We start from the raw sequence: 10,261 nt of genomic DNA, 5'->3' as shown, positions 1-10,261 counted from the left end.
CTTGCAACGATGAGCTTTACTTCATTGGGCAAATTACCAGCCTTAATAGAGCCCTGCCTTTACAATGATGCTGTTAACTCTGGTGCCCCACTTTCCCAGAGTTTTCTCTTGTAGACATGAATTTAGATGGTGGGACAGTGCAGCTGGTGCTGTTGCTAAATGTTTGGAATGATTTAACAAATATTCCAAGATATTGCCGCAAAGAGAAAAAGTGTAGCTAAATAAGTAATTATTATTATGGTAACAATTTTTTGCACAAGTTTTGTAAGATGTACCCATGTCCAATGATGCTTTTTTGTGCGTGTGGCGAAGTTTCATTCATTTCAAAAGCTCAAAGAGGCACAAGAAGTGAACAAGAAAAAAAAAACCCAGAGAAGACATAGCATGCTATAGTTTTTTTCCCTTTTTTTATTTCTTTCGGGTAGCGAGACTTAAAGAAAAGATTTGACCCCAAGCCCAAGACGGTAACATGACTAATAACTTTAGGAAATGGATGCAGAGATGTGATCGAAAGGATGAGGATAGCTGAGAAATGTCCATTTCCTGCCTCTCGAACTGAGGTGGGGTTAATGATGTGGGTCTGCACAGGCTTCCATGCTGACTCTAAGGAAGAAGCCTTCGCTGTGCAGACTTTATTGCGCTATCAGCGATACTGTAGCAACGTCAACAGAATAAAGAGCAAGAAACTTGGATCAAGAATGTTAAATTGGTAAAAAAAAAGTTTACAAAAATTATTATGCCAAGGGTTTCAACATTTTAGACTGCCCTGCCGTGAGCCTACAAAACATTTTCGATCAATTAAAAAAAAATACCTACTCAGTGCATTAAAAGTTAACTGGTTCCAAACAGCGAGTGACTCAGAAGCTCAGAATAGCATCCACGGTCGTCTTCACGTTGATATCTCATTCTGATTCTCGAAGAGTTGCGCTGTTGTAGACATTTGATGAAATACTGACACCTGTAGTGAAATTACCTATTCCAACAGTTACCTTCATTTTAGAAATACGAGCGTGCAATTTGGATTGCAAAGTTTACTTTAGGTTGTATAAAAAAGCCAAAATGCCCCAACTGTTTTTGTTTAACTTGGTTGAATAGAACTGGCAACTAGTTACGTACACAGATGGCACACCTTGACAGATGCATCGTTCCTTAGAGATTGGAAAGGTAAACGACAAAAATTAACCTATACTCCAAATATCAACATTATCCTTGAAAAGCGCGGACACCGGTGAATGTGTGGACCATGCCTAAATTGCTCGGCTGCTTGAAAGCATAGCGTAAGTTTGCTCTTTGTTTCGTTTCGTTTTATCTTACTTTGTTCCGGTATGACGTGTATATATATATATATATATATATATATATATATATATATATATATATATATATATATATATATATATTATGTCTTCCTAACGTATCGTTTGCCATTTGCGTCATTGAAATAGACCCAACGTAGTATTGCGTTTTTCGTCCTGTGTAGGCTTGCTCTATATGCAGCATTGAGTTTTCATGCTTGCCTTAATGGATATGTGCGCACTTCAACAATACACCCTAAGCCTGTTGTGGCAAACAGACCCCGTCTGTGCCATCGGTGTTTATGAAAGTGAAAAGAGCGAGTCAGCGAGTGCGCAGAGGCCGCTGGCTGCAAAGCCATAGGTACGTTTCTCAGATTAGCAGCTCACCTTACACTGCGTATAGTTGAGAGTTCCGTGAACTTTTACTCGTTCCAGCACTAACGCACCAGCAATAAAAGCTAAAGACCTTCGGTGAGCTCCGATGACCCACCGTACCTTCGCTTTCCGCATCAAGGGTTTTGATGACAGTGAAATATGAAAGGGCTCAATGAATAATTAATGGAATTCAAATAAGGGTTTCTAATTTAGCACTGAACCCATTACGATCTTTTTGGGGAAGTGAAAGAAACAACAACTCGGCAGGCGTTGTAATCGCACAGATATCTGCTTAGCATGTTGCCCAGCTGCGGTGGTCTAATGGCTAAGGTACTCGGCTGCTGACCCGCAGGTCACGGGATCGAATCCCGGCTGCGGCGGCTGCATTTCTGATGGAGGGGGAAACGTTGTAGGCCCATGTGCTCAGATTTGAGTGCACGTTAAAGAACCCCAGGTGGTCAAAATTTCCGGAGCCCTCCACTGTCATGATCATATGGTGGTTTTGGGATGTTAAACCCCACATATCAATCAATCGATGAATAACATGTCACGAGCGCTCTTACCCATATCTAAATATTGTGATATCCTTATACGCTTCACCTTCAAAAGTTCGACGTTACAGCAATATCGTGTTCCTAGTAGCCAACATTAACCACTTATGGCGCATACTTTTTCTTGCATGATGTAACTCGAGAAGCTTAAATTATAGATAACTGCGATGCAATTGACGAAGTTGAAAGTAACTTGTGTAAGGAAGCCTTTTGCATACAGCTGCATTCTTTGTAATGGGTTGCGTGGTTTAGACCACGGGCAATTATAAGCGTGAAAATTTTCGAACTTGATATGTCTCCACTGCGTGGTCTCAAGAAATACGTGCAGTAGTAAAATTTGTGGCTTTTGTAATGGGCGGCTGGCTTTAAACCGTGAAGTCATATTAATAATCTCGTGCTCTGAAGCCCGATGGATTTTCATTCTTGTACCACGCAACATTACTGCGATGTTACATGCTTTATGCCTGTATACGTTTGTAAAGCATGAACGGTATCTTAACTGTATTTCTTAGCCGACGAATAGCTGCGCTGTAGAACGCCTGCTAGCCACGCTAACAAGCCTGGGTTCGATCCTCGCTCGGACCAAGGAAACGTTAATACTAGGGGCTCGCCCACCACGTGTTTAAGCTGATGCGAAGTCCTGCGCCGTAACCTTAATTCTAGAGGCGACCACTACAGGCGTAGCCGTTACTCTGTTTTGAAGAGTGCTGAATAGATGGCGTGCCTATATAAAGCCCTCGCTTTTGGCACAGTTCCTTCCTCTTCGCCGGGAAACGGACGGATGGATGGGGGCTATATGACGTGATGCCAAGTGATAATAAGGTATATGGTAATATAGGGTCACATATACAGTGCATCAAATTGTCAATGACTAACCAGTGTAAATGTACATGAATAACTTCGGTTGCCGCAGGGTTATAAGTACGAAAGTAGATGCGCTTTCGCATGACAACTGTTTATTCAGGCGACGTTTCGACGGGAGCCCCGTCTTTTTATGTCATAAGGCTTGAAGACCTGGAAAAGGCTTGAAATGACTTTAAAAAGATGGGGCTCCCGTCGAAATGTCGGTTTAATTAACAGTTGCTGTGTGAAAGTGCATATACTTTTATATATGTGAAAGTTGTTCGCAAACCCTGACGAAGACCCCTGTCCACCGGTTAAAACCATTGGAAATAAAATTAAGACAACCGCTATGTTGTGTCCCTTCTCTTCCCAAGTACGTTTGGCTCATTGAAAAAACTTCTTCAGCATATATATATATATATATATATATATATATATATATTTGAAACGTGGCCACTTCATTATATCACCGTACAGGAATTTGCAAGGAGTATTCACAAGTTTTCCTGATCCTGTACGAGCCAACTCCTCAATAATTGTTCACTGCATGTATATGACTTGATTTTTAGTTTATTCGCATCTTTCTCGATCTCTCGGTCATGGACTAGATGATTTTTCGCTAACAACTAATGACGCCCACGTTGACAGTGGAATTCGTGCAAAATATCTGTTTAACGTTCTCGCGTTAAAACTAGAACCTAGAAAAGGTGTCTCAAACACGGAGGTCACAACTTCACTCGAAACAAAGTTTAGTGGCTTCGAGAAATGGTGCTCGCATCATTTCCTCACCTATCGGAATTAATCGCGCTTTTTTTTTTCGGGTAAGCTACAAAGACGGCACTGAGTTGAAGCATGTTTGTTTCATGAAGCATCCCATGCGGCCTCTATGAGACTACACATCGCCAGGGAACAAAAGCTCGGGCAGAATTTGCATCCAGATTTCAGTCTTTGTAGAAATCACTTTCGGTATGTTTCTCGAAACTTGACGTTAAACCAGAAAGGGCTCTCATATGGTATATGCGAAAGGCGTTCTTTTGGATGGCAACGTTGGTGATATTTTGTTCAAGTGAATGCATCACATCACTCATCCACCCACCTCGGAAATGTACTGTTTAAGGTGCTCCACTTCTGACCCACAGGTTGCGGAAGCGAATATCGGCTACAGCGGCCGCATTTCAGTTGGAGGTGGACGTGCCCGAGGCTCGCGCACTTAGATTTAGGTCGAAGGTAAAGATGCCCACGTAGTCGAAGTTTCCGGAGCCCTCCACTCAGGAGTCTCTCATAGTCGCGTGGTGATTTTAGTGCGTTAAACCCCACCGACTATTATTCTTGTCTTATTAATCCAAGCGGGTATTTGGAGTAGCACGGTAGGCGTTTGCCACATGTCTACATGAGCTATAAATCGTTGTCTCCCTTTCTCTCTCACATTGTCATTGCAACTCGAAAGACGCAGCTTTTTAAAAGATAAGAGTGCATCCGACGGAACCCATCAAGGTCCCTTTAGGATATTTTGTGATGCGGGAGGCATTTAATGCAGGGCACGCACGCCATTGCATAGCCCGGTTGAAAGCCATTTGATATTAGGTAGGTAGAAGCTATCATAGGGCGCTGCGTTCTCGAAGGTCAGCCATTCAGGTCACAGATTTAGGAAGAATCCGTGTAAAAACTATTTCTCTGTTTGAGGTACTGCCTATTTTGCATGGCTGCAGCTATCTTCCGCCTTCATGAACAGAGACACTCAATGAGCTACGTTCTTACTGGTCACATTTGCAATGTCGAGTAATATAGCCTAATGCCTGGATCTATGAGGTTCACAATATTTTCTCCGTTGATTTTTCATAGGGTGGCTGATGTTCTAGTGTGATAACGCTGAGTCTGTGCGGAGTCAGACCTCGAGGCTCATGATGTTTAGGCATTCATGGAAAGCACGAACCCCAACGGCAAGTTTTTGCCAATATTTCAGATGACATCCCCTTAAATTCGTAGCGATGGAAATCGAATTGACATAGCCGAACGGCGTTGAGCCATAGAACGGGTCTTAAACTTCCTTTAAATAAACAAAGTTACTTGCAAAAACAGAACTTCTTTGTCACAATCGCATTACAGTAATGCGCTGCCTTATGCGTCGACCCCTCTTTGATATGCCGCCATAACGACCTTAAGAGCTCCTCGCGAACCGAACAACTCTGAAGGGATGTCAGGAATAGAAAACAGTATTACGATTTTATTCTTTCGTTTTATGAAGCTCATGACTGCTAACTTTTTAAGGCGACATTTGCTATAGAACTTTCTCGAGCCGACTGCTACAAATGACGTCTGAAAGATCGAATCTAAAGCTACACGAAAAGAATAGTGCATGAATAATTCACTTTGATTCTCCATTGTCTTTATCAAACTAAAAACGTATGCACATGTTATAAACACTGGCAATGAATTAAAGAAATAATAAAGTGACGAGCATCAAATTCAGCATGTTTTTCGATGACAATGTTTGCAAATGACACTTTCTAACTGCAAGAAAACCAACTATGGCACAAGAGTGGATGTCATTTGCTTATGCGACCAACATCTTCGAATGTATGACACTATGCGTAATTTGTTGAGACCACCTTTCATCCAACTTGTATCATCTCTTGTTGGGTAACTCAGGTGTAAGCTCATGCCTGGATAGTAAAATATCCTAGAGATATTCGCTGCACATACAGTTGGCTGTGCCTTACAAATCCATGTGTCAAAGTCAAGAAAAGAAGGAGAACCCCACAGATTGACGAAAAAATGCACCGAAGGCTATTTGGCTTTCGTTGGGAAAATTTGGGTACTCACTGCGTAAGAAAATGGGCTGGAATAGTTGTAAGAAGTATTTTAGACAATATATCGACCAAAGTATGTCAAAACGAGACAAATAGCAGGCGATTAGGTTTCTCAACCATTTATACGTAACGATTGCACATAATACACACTTAACTTGAAAAAAAAAATTACTAAATCTTCGTTGCCCTATCACGGAGTGCACACGCCCCAGCACGGCACATATCGTCGTTTTCCGCTATTTCTTCAGTAACGAGAGTTTATTCCTCAATCAGTCTGCGCTTTCAAGAATCAGTTAAAAATCATGTCGATTGAGTGAAACACCACGAGCTTTGTTTGTGTTTTTGCATTCGTCAGCCTTAAAAAGCCTAAAGTATTGAAATTGACTGCTTGGCGTGGGGTTTTTAGAAAAAGCGCAACTTCGTTTGCTCAGATTTTGCGTTTCTTCAGCACTACTCGCCAAGTATAGCAAGCAATCAATGATGATTCAGGTTCTCATAACCTCTCACGTAGCTTCCAAAGCAAAAACGTTTCGAAAAAGGCAAAAAGGTACTGTTTGATTTAAAAGGCGGGTATGATGTTGTAATCGCGCATAGAATCCGTTCCAATTGTTCACTGTGGCGCATCCAGGCTGTTCAAATGCCAAGACATAGCTGTGACTATCAAATCTCAACTAGATAACTGCGCACAAATAGTTTGGTAACACCAGCCTTAGCATCATGCATGACCGTGGTAGTATGCCTTGATGAAGGCCGCAAGAATAAAAGCGGTGCCCAAGCAGATGATTGCGGCCCCTTGAACGGTTGTGCGCATGTTGTAGTGGTCAGCGAGGCTCTCCATGTGGACCTCGATTGTCAGTGAGAGTACCAGCATGACACCTCCGCCGATGAGGAAACAGGTTCCAACAGCGACGAACACGTAAGACCAGCCAATCATGCCATGTCGGTGTTGGTAGCCCCGTTTCACGCGCGCCGTGAGGCGTACCGAATGTCTCTTGTTTTGACACTGCTCCTGCAGCTTTCGGCAGTCAAGAACAATTTCAGGAGAATATGACTGTTCATTCATGATGTCAGTTTCGTATTTCAGTCCCCTGCAATTAAAACTTCACATATTAGCACCACCACGTGGCCAGGAAGTCTCTAAAAATGGCCGGTCTCCACTCTTGGGAGTAATCAAGTTCCGATCCTCATCATCATCTACGTTATTAATTTCAGTAGGGACCCGCAATGCAATTGCTTATTGTCAAAGCACGAAGAGAATACACAAAGATCCACAGCCATCGAGATAAACGATACTCATCCCATTGTGCACATTGAATTACTGTAAAATACTGTCACGCTGCAGTTTCTACTCGGACACACTCTTACAAGACGCTGTCACATGCACACGAACGGCTTTCAATGGGCCAAGGCACGCAGCTCACGTCCAACTGCATAACTTTGCCACAACTTAATTTAAGGAGCACGCAGAGTGGCCTTGCTCATGTAGAAGCAGATGTGTCTAGCTAGTGTCTGCCAGCACATGTACCATCCTTTTTCACTGGTTCATACTTGTTCGATGGTTTGTGCAATGATTACTGATGTACCTACACTACGATGACCTGCATCATGAACACAGTGCAATTCAGTGATTTTTTTTCAGGAAATTTCAGCAACCCTAAATGTGTTTTTTTTATCCAGCTTTCTTTTAATGTGCTTTATGGTGTTCTTCAGCAGCGTCAACGAATCATCATTGTTTTCTTTTTCTCCTTTTGTGCACTTGCTCTATGATTCAGCGAGTGAGACATAAAGCGAGAGAATAAATGGCGAGAAAGCCAGCAGAATCAACCAGAATTGCAGCGTTCTGTTTACTACCCTGCAATAAAAAGAGGGAAGAAAGGGAACACGTGCTGCAGATGTAAACACACTAGAAATTAAATCATACCATCGACTGCCACTGTACGTGAGATCTCCCAATATTGTTGTTGTTGCTGCGAAACGTATTGGTAGAAAAAGTCCCTATATTTCACGATTTTGTCTGCACATCCTGCCCTAAAAACAGCTGAACATACGTTGTACAAACAAGAACCAAACGTAGTGGTTGCAGAGTCGAGAAAACACAGCATGTCTCCTTGCAGAACCAATAAAATAAGTTAGGAACAGTTGTACCTTACCTCGTCACTGTTTAGATCCGACTAGGCTAACCACGGTGCCATGATAACTACGTAGCCTATTCTGCAGAGTAAAAACCTTTTCAACGGTACACTACTACACATTTAACAGATAGCTTTGCTTGCCAATACAAACAGCTGCACCGGTGACACCGCAAAATGCGAACCGCGTTTCCTCTTTTGCTTTGATTTTGCAGAAGGCCCGTTTTGACACCCTCACGCCCACACACACACACACACGCACACACACACACACACACACACACACACACACACACACACACACACACACACATATATATATATATATATATATATATATATATATATATACATATATATATATATATATATATATATATATATATATATATATATATATATATATATATATATATATATATATATATAAGGGAAAGAAATGTATACCTGAGGGCTCGTTTTTCCGTGTTTTAACACATCAATGAGATCTAACAGACAGTAATGGTAAAGAATGTACAGGGGAATATATTAGAACCAATGGAACGTAAATAAGAAGAAAGAAAAGTGGATGAAAAAATAACCAGCCGTGAGCAGGAAACGGCTGGTTATTTTTTTTATCCACTTTTCTTTCTTCTTATTTACATTCCATTGGTTCTAATAACTTCCCCTGTACATTCTTTAGCATTACTGTCTGTTAGATCTCATATATATATATATATATATATATATATATATATATATATATATATATATATATATATATATATATATATATATATATATATATATATATATATATATATTTATATATATATATATATATATGGGCAGGCATGGTGGTTGAGTGGCCGTAGCGTTCCATATAGTCAAGTAGATTCTCCGTGTGAGCGGTCACAACGTGGTTTATTTCGACGTTTCGGCCTAGAGTCTGGCCTTCATCAGGATGAAGGCCATCCTGCTCTAGGCCAAAACGTCGAATTAAGCCGCGTTGTGACCGCTCACGGAGGATCTACTTGACTGTGTGTATATATATATATATATATATATATATATAATTTAAGATAGCCTTGTTTTGCTGCTTACTTCAACACGGCAATGTTTACTTGCTTCAAAGAGACACGAAAGGAAAACAATCTTCCTGGCATTAGTCGTTTGGTAAGCGGGAAAAGGCGCAAAGCAATCAAAGCGGGTGGCGAAGCCACCTTGAAATTTCCACATCACGACCTCTTAGACTTTGGCGCCATCAGCTATCCTAAGTAGTCTTTAATCAAGAAAATCAAACCCCATTTTCTCTGAGGGGGCCACAGGTCCAATTCTTTCGAGCCAATGTCACTCAACCAGGAATAATGTGGTTTGAAATTTGTGACGTTAGGCTCTCGGTGCGAAATTTGAGGACGCTGACATTGATTTTTCCTCTATTTATAAAGCAATGATGGTGATATGGCAGACGTTCAAGTTTTACCAGCGACATTTATGAATTTAAATCAAGTCAATATATTACTATAGTGACCTTTTAACCATCTTGCCAGGAAGCGCAGCCACTATTACAAAGAACACACAACCCAAGCGCTTAACATAAGCGCTTGTGTTGTGTGTTCTTTGTAATAGTGGCTGCGCTTCCTAGCAAGATGGATCCTTACCAACTGGCCCGATACAATTGTTTATTGACCTTTTAACGCTTCTTCTCTGAGTTTGATGTTCGTTCATTATATTTAGTTAATAAATTCTAGGATCTCTGTTTCTGTCAAAATTTAGGTACAATTTAAGTTACGCTTCAAATGTCCCTTGCCGTGCATCTCGCTTCGAGCGCGAACATGGCACGCCAGCCCGTCCAAGCCGGGTTTAGGCATAAGTGATACTAGCACTACGGCGAGTGCTACGAAACTGCATGGCATAGATTGCTGTTTCTTCTTCCCTCTCACCCTCCTACAGAGTGATACGGCCCAGCGACTGACTCTGACAACATAGTTGCACATATGAGATACCAGGCACGTCGTAAATTTGCACATTTGGCGTCGCATCGCTAAGATTGAGTGCGTGGGTTTGATCCCCTGCCGGGATGGTCTTTTGGTTGGAGTGAATTGCAAACACCTGCGTAGTTCAGTTTAATCATTCGCTAAAGTACCCTATGGGATAAAAAACTTGTCGGCACCTACAACTACGGCGTGGCTGATGACCATATCGGGGTTTTTCCACACAAATTTGCCACAACTATTGTAATAATATTAGGAATGTATGACAAAACATATCGCTTTCAT

Source organism: Rhipicephalus microplus, chromosome 4 (assembly GCF_043290135.1).
Source record: "Rhipicephalus microplus isolate Deutch F79 chromosome 4, USDA_Rmic, whole genome shotgun sequence".
Taxonomy (NCBI): Eukaryota; Metazoa; Arthropoda; class Arachnida; order Ixodida; family Ixodidae; genus Rhipicephalus; species Rhipicephalus microplus.
Note: the sequence above shows the minus strand (reverse complement) of the source record.